This window comes from Oryctolagus cuniculus, chromosome 16, assembly GCF_051225735.1.
Source record: "Oryctolagus cuniculus isolate XC-2025 breed Fujian yellow rabbit chromosome 16, ASM5122573v1, whole genome shotgun sequence".
NCBI classification, from domain to species: domain Eukaryota; kingdom Metazoa; phylum Chordata; class Mammalia; order Lagomorpha; family Leporidae; genus Oryctolagus; species Oryctolagus cuniculus.
Window position 1 is genome coordinate 89,707,366 of NC_142882.1, and position 10,452 is coordinate 89,717,817.

General features: G+C 62.8%; 1 long non-coding RNA gene across 3 annotated transcripts; it reads right to left on the bottom strand.

The window, feature by feature from the left end:
- Window positions 1-1,460: 1,460 nt before the first annotated feature.
- Window positions 1,461-10,038, bottom strand: LOC149121866 (uncharacterized). 3 transcript variants are annotated; one of them, XR_016222875.1, is made up of 3 exons: window positions 9,825-10,038; window positions 3,927-4,085; window positions 1,461-3,576 (listed from the first exon to the last, which is right to left on the bottom strand). It is a non-coding gene; the product is annotated as an uncharacterized LOC149121866 (long non-coding RNA). The 3 variants fall into 3 exon arrangements; XR_016222877.1 differs by lacking the exon at window positions 9,825-10,038 and adding an exon at window positions 8,013-8,177; XR_016222876.1 differs by lacking the exon at window positions 9,825-10,038 and adding an exon at window positions 6,171-7,590.
- Between the last annotated feature and the right edge of the window lie 414 nt (window positions 10,039-10,452).

Consider the following 10,452-nt stretch of genomic DNA (forward strand, 5'->3'; position numbering starts at 1 on the left):
CCAAAGCCAGCATCCAGGACCTGCACAGGGAGACGTTGCAGGGGGCGGCCTGTTCAGTTCCTGGACTGCACGGGTATACGCGCGTGTACATGTGTGCGCCCAAACCCCTCAGGACGTCTACATTCAATGCATACCACTTCTTGCATGTCGGCCATACCTCAACAGTGCCAAACAAAGACAAAAAATTCAATTCTTTGTGTGACTCAGAGAAGGAAACGGCCAGCTGCCAGCACGCGTGTGTCGGGTCATTCGACAGACATTTGGGGAGGCCGTGAGAAGACGGACGATTCTCAAGGCGACAGGTGCGGCCCGTGGCAGCAGAGACCCCCAGCTCAGGGCACTGGGCGGGGCCCCAGGAAGGGCTGTGTTTGCTGCCTGTCGGGCCGCGTTTTGAGTGACAGGTGACAGATGGCGTGTTTGTGTGTGGCAGGGAGAAGTCCAACACAGCCGAATCACGTGCCCCAGCCTTCAGGTGCTCACAGGGAAAGCAGGACTCCCAGGGCATGCAGAGAAATGCCCCGGGCTCTGCGTGAAGAGGTGTGGCAGGCACCACGCAGGCTTCCAGCTCACTGGGCAGTGGGAGGAGCTGGCAGCGGGGCCGGGGCCGGGCAGCCCACAGGGACCCGAGGGAGCGCAGTGGCCCCGTTTTACAGGGCAGGTCATTGATTTGCTCAGGGTCATGCAAAGAAAATAGGAGAAAACTGGAACCTATGACCCCAGACTAATCGTGAGGGAGACTCCAAATAAATTCAGGACGAGGGACAATCTACAAAACTCCTGAGCCTGAGGAAGAAGGAAGGGCGGGGCTGTCGCAGACCCCGAGGCCGGGGAGCAGTGCCCACGGGAGGCGCTGGGGGCTGGAGTCACAGACGGGCGGAGCAGCAGAACGGACTTCTCGCTTGGCCCCGAGTTACCCCGAGACAGGGGGCCCAGTTTGAGAACGCGAAGGCTGCACAGGCTAAATTCACACTAAGGACAGCACAGGGGGAGTGCCAGGGTGGACCTGGACATGACCCGAGTCCTCCTCGAAGACTTGGTGCACACGCGCCTTACGACAGGCTGTGTAAACCCGACAGGCTGCGAGAGGCACCGAGAGTCCAGCTAGCCGCAGAGCCTCCACGTTTCCTGCGATCAGTCTGAGGAGCCAAGGCACAGACCGGAAAACACTACGCACGGATGACCTCGTCGGCACGCGTGGGTTTTACATGGCCACAGAGGACGCCCCCTGCGGAGAGGCAGCAGCACAGCCGCCCGGGAGCAGGCGCCGAGCGCCACAGGCTGCTGGCATCGCACACTGACACGTGGAAGCAGCAGGCACGTGGGGCAGGAAACCCATAAAAATCCCCGAATTCTTAGAAACTGAACGACACACTTCTAAATAATTCAGATGGCAGCACAGCCGTCTCCAGGGAAAATCAGAAAACATCTTAAATTGAATGAACATGACAATGGGACACAGAAATAGACTTTTATTATATTCTACTCAAGCACTGCCTAGAGGAAGAATTCAAGCAGCAAGTGCTTCTACTGGAAAAGACGAGAGGTCAGCTCGGTCACTTAAACTGACCAGAGGTCAGCTCGGTCACTTAAACTCGAGAGGTCAGCTCGGTCACTTAAACTGACCAGAGGTCAGCTCGGTCACTTAAACTGACCAGAGGTCAGCTCGGTCACTTAAACTCGAGAGGTCAGCTCGGTCACTTAAACCGCTCTCCTGAAAATCCAGAAAAGGAAAAAGCAGCGCAGCCCGGACTGAGCGGAAGGACGGAAGCAATAAAGGGAGAGTCATCAATGCAGACAAACGTGGGAGCGACAGAGCCAATCCATCAACAGCAGCTTTTTGGGAAACACCAGTGGAGCCCTCCACGCCCAGTGAAGAAACAAGACACAAGTGACGGTGTCAGAACCGAGCGGGTGTAACAGGCAGCAAAGGGACGGCGACGCACACCGATGCCTCCCTACCTAACAACTTGGATAAAACGGATGAATTCTGTGAAACCCACTCAAGAAGAAAATAACCTGAGGAGTCTCATTAATGACATTCATTAGTTTCTTAAAACCTTCCAATCTATGTAAAAAAATTCTAAGGACCTTACAAAAGTAAAAGAACTGTTAGACTACAAGCTAGCTTCCAAAGGTTGCAGCATGCAAGATCAATATACAAAAGTCAGTTGGGGCCAGCCCTGTGGAGTGGCGGGTAAAGCTGTCGCCTGTAGTGCCAGCATCCCATATGGGCACAGGTTGGAGTCCTGGCTGCTCCACTTCCAATCCAACTCTCTACTATGGCCCGGAAAAGCAGTAGAAAACAGCCCATGTGTTTTAGTCCCTGCACCCGCATGGGAGGCCAGGAAGAAGCTCCTGGCTCCTGGCTTCAGATCAGTGCACCTCTGGCCGGTGCTGCCATTTGGGGAGTGAACCAGCAGTTGGAAGACCTCTCTCTCTATCTCTCTCTTTCTCTCTCTGCCTCTCTGTAACTCTGCCTTTCAAACAAATAAATCTTATTTTAAAAAAAGTCAGTTTCATTTCTACCCACTAACACTATGCAATCAAGAGAAAAATAGATTTACAATAGCATCCAAAAAACGACATACTTAGGAATAAATTTAACAGGGTACACTGCAAACTACAAAGCATTACTGAAAGAAATGAAGGATCTACATAAACAGACGGTCCGTGTGCATGGAAAACCCAACAAGCTTCAAGACGGCCATCCTGCTCCGTAGCTTTAACCCAGGTCCTGGAAGTCCCTGCAGGCCCCCCTTAGCATCTGGCAGGTGTTTCAGCATGTGTGGAAGCAGAGACCCCAGGCCAGGGCTCACTCCTGAGCACCGGGACGTGCCTGACCCTCAGCGCAGAGTCACACACACGCGACCCCCACAGAGCCCCCTCCTTAGGAAGGCTCAGTGCTCCCGCCAGCAGCCACGCTCACCGCACGTGTCGGTGGGTGAGTGGCAACGAGAAATGCCACGTGTGAGCAGTTGCCAGAGAGTGCGGGAAAATGGAACGCAAAGAGAAGTGCGGTTTGGGGATTTTGTGTTTTGTTAAGATTTATTTATTTATTTATTTGAAAGTCAGAGCTCCAGACAGAGAAAGCCACAGAGAGAGAGAGAGAGAGAGAGAGAGAGAGAGAGAGAGAGACACCTTCCATCTGCTGGTTCACTCCCCAGATGGCCAGGCCGAAGCCAGGAGTCTGACGCAGACTGGACGCCGTCCCCGCGACCTGCCATGGGCCGGCACACCCAGAGAGACTGACATGCAGGACAGGGTCCTCCCCTCACACACAGACACGCACCGGACCTCACAGCACACGGGCATGCCACACATACACACCCACACCACACATGTACACCACACGCAACACACAAACAGCACATACACACACCACACACACACTTCTCACGTATGCGCGTGCACGTGTGTAAATAGTAAACTTTAGTGTGGGCCTGGTCTCGGGGAATCTGTGTGGCTTCCTCTCGGGCTGCGTCTGGTCTGGGGACAGCCCTGTGTGTCCCCTGCTGCCAGCCGGCCGTGCTGGTGCTATGCACCGAGGTCTCCTGGGGACGAGCGAGGCCGCGGCTCCTGCAGCAGAGAAGATGCCTGGTTGGCCCTGCGGCACGACGCCCTGCAGGCTCCCGCGGCATCACTGCCAGGCCTCCGTGTGCCACGGGCATCCGGGCAGGGCCCCGCCCTCCCGCACTGCCAGGACTCCATGTGCCACGGGCATCCGGGTAGGGCCCCGCCCTCCCGCACTGCCAGACCCCTGTGTCCCACAGGGCCCTCACTGCCCTCTCTGCCCAGGGTCTCCAGGACTCTAGTGCGGCCCGACCCGCAAGGCCCACACTGTCGAGGAGGGGGCAGGACTGAGTGCAGCCCCGACCCGCGAGGCCCACCCATCAGGGTGGCAGCAGGACTCCGAGTGTAGCCCTGACCTGTGAGGGGCGACGGGGCGACGGGTGGCGGGCGACCGCGGTGTTCTTCGGCAAGAAGCATCGGAGACAGTCTCGGTGAACTTGTCCGTTCATCGATGAGCAGGAACAGGCTTTTAAAGGCAGGCGGAGGGGCGTGGCTAGTTCAGGGCAGCACTAATTCTATGGGATAAAGCCGATATTGGCGCTGCGCTTCTCCAATCAGCTTGAAGGTCACGTAGCCCCCTTAGCTCCCAGGTGGTCCTTGGGGCCTAGGCAACACCCGGGCTGATTACTTGATTGACAATTACAAGGCCCCTCAACAGGAAGCAGGGTTGGGGGGGGGGGATGTGCCTGGAGCTCCTGTGCCTGCAGGCAGTCGGGTCTTAGGGTCTCTCCCGGGGGGCCTGGTGTGCCTCCCCCCTCAACCTCCTGCCTGGGCTAGGCGGGCGTCTCCCAGCCAGGCACAGATCATCTGCACTCCCTGCTCTCCCTCTCCCCAGGCCTGCAGGCCGCGGCCCTGACTCCTGCTGCCCTTCAGTGTGGGCACAGAACAAGCTGCACCTGCAGTCCTATGCGCTCTGTCCTCACCATCGCCCAGATCCCTGAGCCCGGCCACACGGGCCCCAGAGAGGGTGCACGTGGGAAGCCCCAGGGCTGAGGTCGGCTCCTGCTTGCATGAGGACGGCCCCTCGGTGTCAGGGCGGCGGGCGCCAGCGCCCCCACACCCACCAGCACCTGCAGACTCCCTGGGGACCGCTGCCAGAACCGTCCGGGTGCCAGAGTGTCTGTGGAACCTCTCGTGAGACAGAAACGGGGCTGGGCTTTGGGATGGCGCTGCGAGGGGCGGGACTCTCATACCTCAGCTCACCTCCTCCTAGAAGTGAAACCCACCTGTGCGCACGCGCCTCCCCTGCATGCCTGACCCCCTTGGAGACACCCCCCCACCCCACCCCACATCAGCCATCACTGCGCTGGACTGAGCAGTGGGGCTAAGTCCCACCCTGCACAGACCAGACCCTTCCCAAGCCCCCGGGGGCCTGGACACAGCCTCAGCCTTCACCTCCCGCCCCAGGGAGAACAGGCCGGGAGCCAGGAGTGCAGGGCTCCACAGCTAGCTCCAGGCCTCCCTGCTGTGAGGCCCTCATTGGCAACGGGGGCCTCTGGCAGCTGGTGGCAGAGCGAGAGGGGCGGGATGGAGTTGGCATAGCCACCGGCACAAGCATGCCTCTCGGTGGGACACGGTCAGCGGTCTGATTCCGCAGCTTGGTGGAGGCACGGACGCGTGGCTGCACCGCCGTGGGCGCGCACCGGACGGTCTCACACAGATGCGCGGGGCTTCGCGGCCTGGACTCCAGGGGGCTGCCTGTGTTTGATTCCTGGCTGCCACGACCCGTGACCTCTGTGCTGGTCCTCTGAGGCTGCTGCTTTTAAAAACCAATCTAGGAACTGTGCGTGCGCCCAACACCAGGATGCTGTTATTTCCAAATGTGTTATTTGCAAATGTGATTTTCCCTCCGAGCTTCCCGGGAATGCACTGTTCCGGATCCCTCAGCATTTGGACGAGAGCGAAGCTGCACACTTAACATTCCTCTCTAATCATGAGCTTGGATAAACACTCACGGACGCCAGCTCCAGCGCTGGCTGCGGACGGAGGCGCAGGGCCGAGGCGGCCCAGCTTTCTGGGCTATGCCCCTGGGAGTGCGGGTGATGGCTCTGCTGCACTCCGGCCCTCTCTGGACAGGGCGAGGGAGGGCGCTCCCACACTGGCCTGGCTGCGTCTGTTTACAGAAGAGGAAAGGAGAGGGAGGCCTGGTGCCCACAGGCACCTCCGTGTTTTTCGACCTCCGTGCAAAGCTGCGGCAGCCAGGGCTTTGCTCCCGGCTCCCCGCTCCGGCAGAGCAGGCTTCTGGGCTTGCTGCCCGGCCCTGGGCCTGCTCGGGGCCGGCTCTGGGGCACTGCCTGGCTGAAGCTAGCAGATGGCCAAACTCCAGGAAGAGCTCTGAGAAGCCATGGGGCCATCGCCTCTGCAGAGCCTCTTTGGTGACAGCCCTCTGGGTGTCCCACGTCCTGCAAGGGCCCCCAGGGCCCTCCTGCGTCCCCACTTTGTCCCATCCTGGTCGCGGCCTGCAGCCCAACCAGCTTGCAGTTGCACGGTCAGCCAGGCCCGCGCCTCCTCCCGTGCGGCAGGAAGCCCATTGCACAGACTGTCACAGGCACCACTGTGTCCCCTCCGTGCCCCCCAGAGTGACTGCAGAGGGCCTTTACCGAGGTCACTAGGGTTACGGGGGTCACACTGGGGCCCGGCTCCCACGGCATGGCTGGCCCTGGAAGGAGAGAGGTGCGTGCGTGCCCAGGAGGAAGAGTGAGTGTGGGGAGCAACTGGGAGCAACTCGGACTAGACTAAGTTACTGGAATTAAGACTTATTCTATGCATCTGCTCTCCCACAATATGGCGCTGAGAAGGGAAACAGCTTCTACACAGCTGCCTCCAGTTCAACCAATAAACTGTAGGACCTGCTCCTGATTGGAGGAGAGCAGCGTACTCGGCGTGTGGGTAGCAGAGTTGGGATTGGCGGAAGAGGACTATAAAGGAGGAGAGAGACAACATGCACCAGGAACATCTAAGGGGAACACCTGTGCAGCCCCCGAGAGAGCCGGCCAGCGGTGTGCCGCTCCCCCGTGGAAGTGGGGAATGTGGCAGGGGGAGCCGCCCTTCCACGGAGGTGGAGGGACGGTAGCCAACCCGGGAAGAACCAGCAGCAAACCCGGGGAGGGCCGAGCAGACGAAAGAACAGCGCAGGGTCCTGTGTCGTTCCTCCATGAAGAAGGGGAGCGACAAGTGAGGACACAGGGGGACGACGGCGTGCGCGAGCCAGGGCCAGGCCAGGAGAAAGCAGCCTGCCCACACTGTGCCGCTGGCTCCCCGCCTCCAGGGCCCATGGCGGCGCCACGGTCTGTGCCTTCCCAAAGTGACCGACGCAGGACCCGTGCGGCCTTGGCTCAGGACCCAGAGCACGGTCATGGCCGGCCCCACCCGCCCCCAGCTGTGATGGCACCGCAGCAGCTGTCCACTCTGCCTGCGTCCAGCAGGGGCACCCCGGGCAGATCTCCGAGAGGCCGGCGACTGTGCCCCGGTCTTGCCCCAGGAGTGAGGCTGAGGTCTGTGCTCAGCCCTCACGAGGGGTCAGCAGCTTTGGCGGAAGAAGCGGGTTCCAGGGAGCCGAGCTCTCGCGAGGATTCCGGATGTGGCGGTGTGGAAGCCCGCTGCGTGCCATGCAACAGGTGCTCCACAGGGGCCATGTGGGACCTGCAGCCGCGCACTGGGAGAGGGAGGGGGCCCATCTCCCGAAAGCAAGCACCTGCCCATGTGCCTCACTCAGAACCACGCCACTGCGTGGGGAACTAACACCCACGGCAGTCGCACAGCCCAGCGGTTAGCACACCCGCGTCCCACATCCAGCCCCTGGGCCCCCTTCTCAGGCCCTAACTCCTGGCTCTGTAGACCAGGGGTGGGGCTCGGCCACCCACAAGGAGACCCCTACCGGGCTCCCCACTCCCAGCTTCAGCCTGGCCTCACACACCTCCCCCCACCCCCTGCCCTAAGTTACTGGAATTTGGGGAGTGGATCAGAGGACGGGGGTCTCTCTCTCCCCACCTCTCAAATACATTTTTAAAACTAAGCAAGTACATAATAAACCTCACAGCTCGCCCCCCCCCCCCCCAGGAGCCAGCAGGTGCACGGGGGCGGGAGGGCAGCGCGCAGAGCCCTCCCTTGGGATGGGCACCACCGCTGCCCGACCCCAGCTCCGACTCAGGTCCCGGCGGGAGCATCTTCCGGGCGCACACCTGCGGAGCCCCAGAGGGGGGACGCCGGCCGCGAAGAGGGGCGCGGGCGGGCCGGGGAGGGGGCGCTGGGGAAGGGCGCGCGCCCCCTGCCGGCCGCGCCGGGGGCTGCCCGTGCCCGGCATGAGCGGCGCGGCTGGCAGGAGCCCCAGCCAAGGGGGACACAGCCCCAAGGGGGACACAGCCTCCCGGGCCCCGCTGGGGCGGCGGCCACGCGCGTTCCCTCTCACTCCCCAAACCGCTGCACCCGTGCGTCCGCCTCACCTTTGCTGGGAAGGGCCGCACAGGGCAGCGCCCACGGTCAGAGGCGAGACCCCTGAGATCCAGGCAGGTGCGAGCCCGAGCCCAGCATCCTCTGCCCGCTCAGCCATTCCTGCCACACCCCTGCCCCCAGGGCCGAGGCCCCGGAATTGCGGAGTGTGGGGCTGCTGGGGGGGGGGGGGGGCGTGTGCGCGCAGGAGTCCCAGGTCGGCCCTGCGGCTTCTCACGAGATCTTGCGAGGAGGCGGCGGCGTCTCTGCGGGCGACTGGACTGCCGGAACAGCCCACGTGGTGCCCAGGACGCTGGGCTGGGGAGAACCCCCGGCGTGCACCTGCCTCTCAGCTGGCTGGCGTGGCGCGACAGACGCCCTGGGAGGGGGGAGGGGGGAAGAAGGCCGGGGACTCACCTGGGCCTTGGGCTCCCCTGGCCACGGCTGCCGGCCCAGTTCCCTGAAACCCCCGGACCTGGCGCTGGTACTCCCTGCAAACCGCCGCCTTCCTCCACGGTCTCTGTGGCCACCAAGGCGTCTCCTCCCTCAGAGCAGCTCACCCTGCGCGTGGCCACCCAGGACTCTGGGGCTGCAGGCCCCCCGCCCCGGGGCTCGCTCCCATCCTGGCAGCCGGCCCTCCCCTCACTCCTCCCAGAACCTCCGCCTCAGCACCGGCCACTCGCGGGTGCGTCTTCCCGGGAGGACCTGAAGAGCCGAGTCCTGCCCGTAACCCAGCACCCTGCCTCTGTCCCGGCTCCGAGCTCCAGCTGCGCAGCCGGCAGAGAGAATTCAGGAGGGCACCAAGGTGCTCTACCGGCCCCGCGGCTGCCGGAGGAGGCGGCTGCAGCAAGGACTCCACCTTTGTTGCCTTCACGTGACACGTGAATGACCGTGGGGGCCACCCCCCAAACAGCAGCGTGAGGGGGCACGTGCCGGCAGGAGTCTCACCGTGTCCAGTGTCGGCGCCCAACAGGTCGGCTCCTGCAGTGTGGCCTGCGGGTCAGCTGGGGGTGAACATCCTTGGCCAGGAAAGGCCACCCATGGGTGGACCCCACTCACGGCTCCCCCACCCGGGGAGCCTGCTGCAGCCCTAGGTTCTCCCTTATCCATGGCCTGGGGACCCCACCAAGGCTGCCAGCTCCGATCTGGGGCTGCAGTGCAGGGCTGAGAGGCACCCAGCCACCTGGCTGAGCTCCCGCCAGTCCCCTCTCCTGGGGTCAGCGTCCCCACACAGGAGCTGGGGTGGAGCCTCGGAGCAGCAGGGCCGCCTCTGGTCCCACCTGCCGGCTTGGTGAAGCCGGGAAGTTAAGGCAGGTCGTCTGGAGAACTGGCAACGCCACGTGGAGTCCCTGTGACGTCTGAGGATGTCCCCACCTCTCCTGTGCACCTGCCCTCATTCTCCCACACTGTGCTACTGGGGCTGCCCAGGGGCGGCTGGGAGGGTGCAGGGCCGTCCCCTGCAGGCGCTTGGGAAGGGCTTGGTGGGTGAAGCTCCTTCACCTCCGCCCACCCACCCAGCCCCCCAGCCCCCAGGGCAAGGGGCCCAGCCGGCTGCATGTGGATGTGTAGACGGGGGTCTGGGGGGTCCGATTCCGGGCGGGCGCCTGCTGAGTTTCCTGAGTCCGCGGGTTTACAATGGCTTCACTGAGCAACGCCACACTCACCCGACAGCTGACCGTGGGAGCCACAATTACAGGGGACCAGCGGCCACTTGGGGAAAACTCGATTTTTCAGGGTTCAAAACGCTGAATCCCCAACACTTCAGGCAATGGCTTAACGGGGCGTAGACGACGGTGCCCGGAACCCTTCGGGGCCCCCCGTGTCACCTGTCTCTCGGCCGGAGCTAGCAGGAGGGGCCATGCCGCCTGTGGAGGAACTTGGAGGAGCTTCTCGTGCAGACACCGGACCAAGCCTGGAGCCCAAACCGCCCCGACCCTGGGAAGCCGGGACGCGGCCTGTGTCGGGCGTCGCGCTCCCCGCCAGGGGGCGCTGCCTGCCACGTTCTCGGTGTTGTCCGCGCGGTTGTGCAAGTGCAAGGTCAGCGCGTTCTGCAGTGCAAATAGAGGGCCGGGTGCAGGAGGAGGAACGCGGGAACGCGCTCCCCAGGGCGCATGCGCACAGGGGTCTCGTGCCCGCGCAGGGAGGGGCGGGCTGAGGGCTCACGGCGGTCCCTGCTGTGTGGCCAGAGAGAGAAATCAAACCCAAGCAGGGGTGGGGGGTAGCCTTTGGCCAACTCAGTCTTCCTCTGTTGCTGCGGGTCTCCCCACCGTGCCAAGTGGCTATGTCGATGACCCCGAGTTTGTCACCTGTGGAAGCGGGGCGGGGGGGGACCTCCCTGCGGCGGCCGGGGAGGTCGGCCACTCCCCCCAGCCCCTGGCGTGGGAGGCAGTCGTCAGCTGTCAGACATGCCACACCGGGCGGCTTCAGCCCACGCCCTGTGTGGGGGCCGGGGTG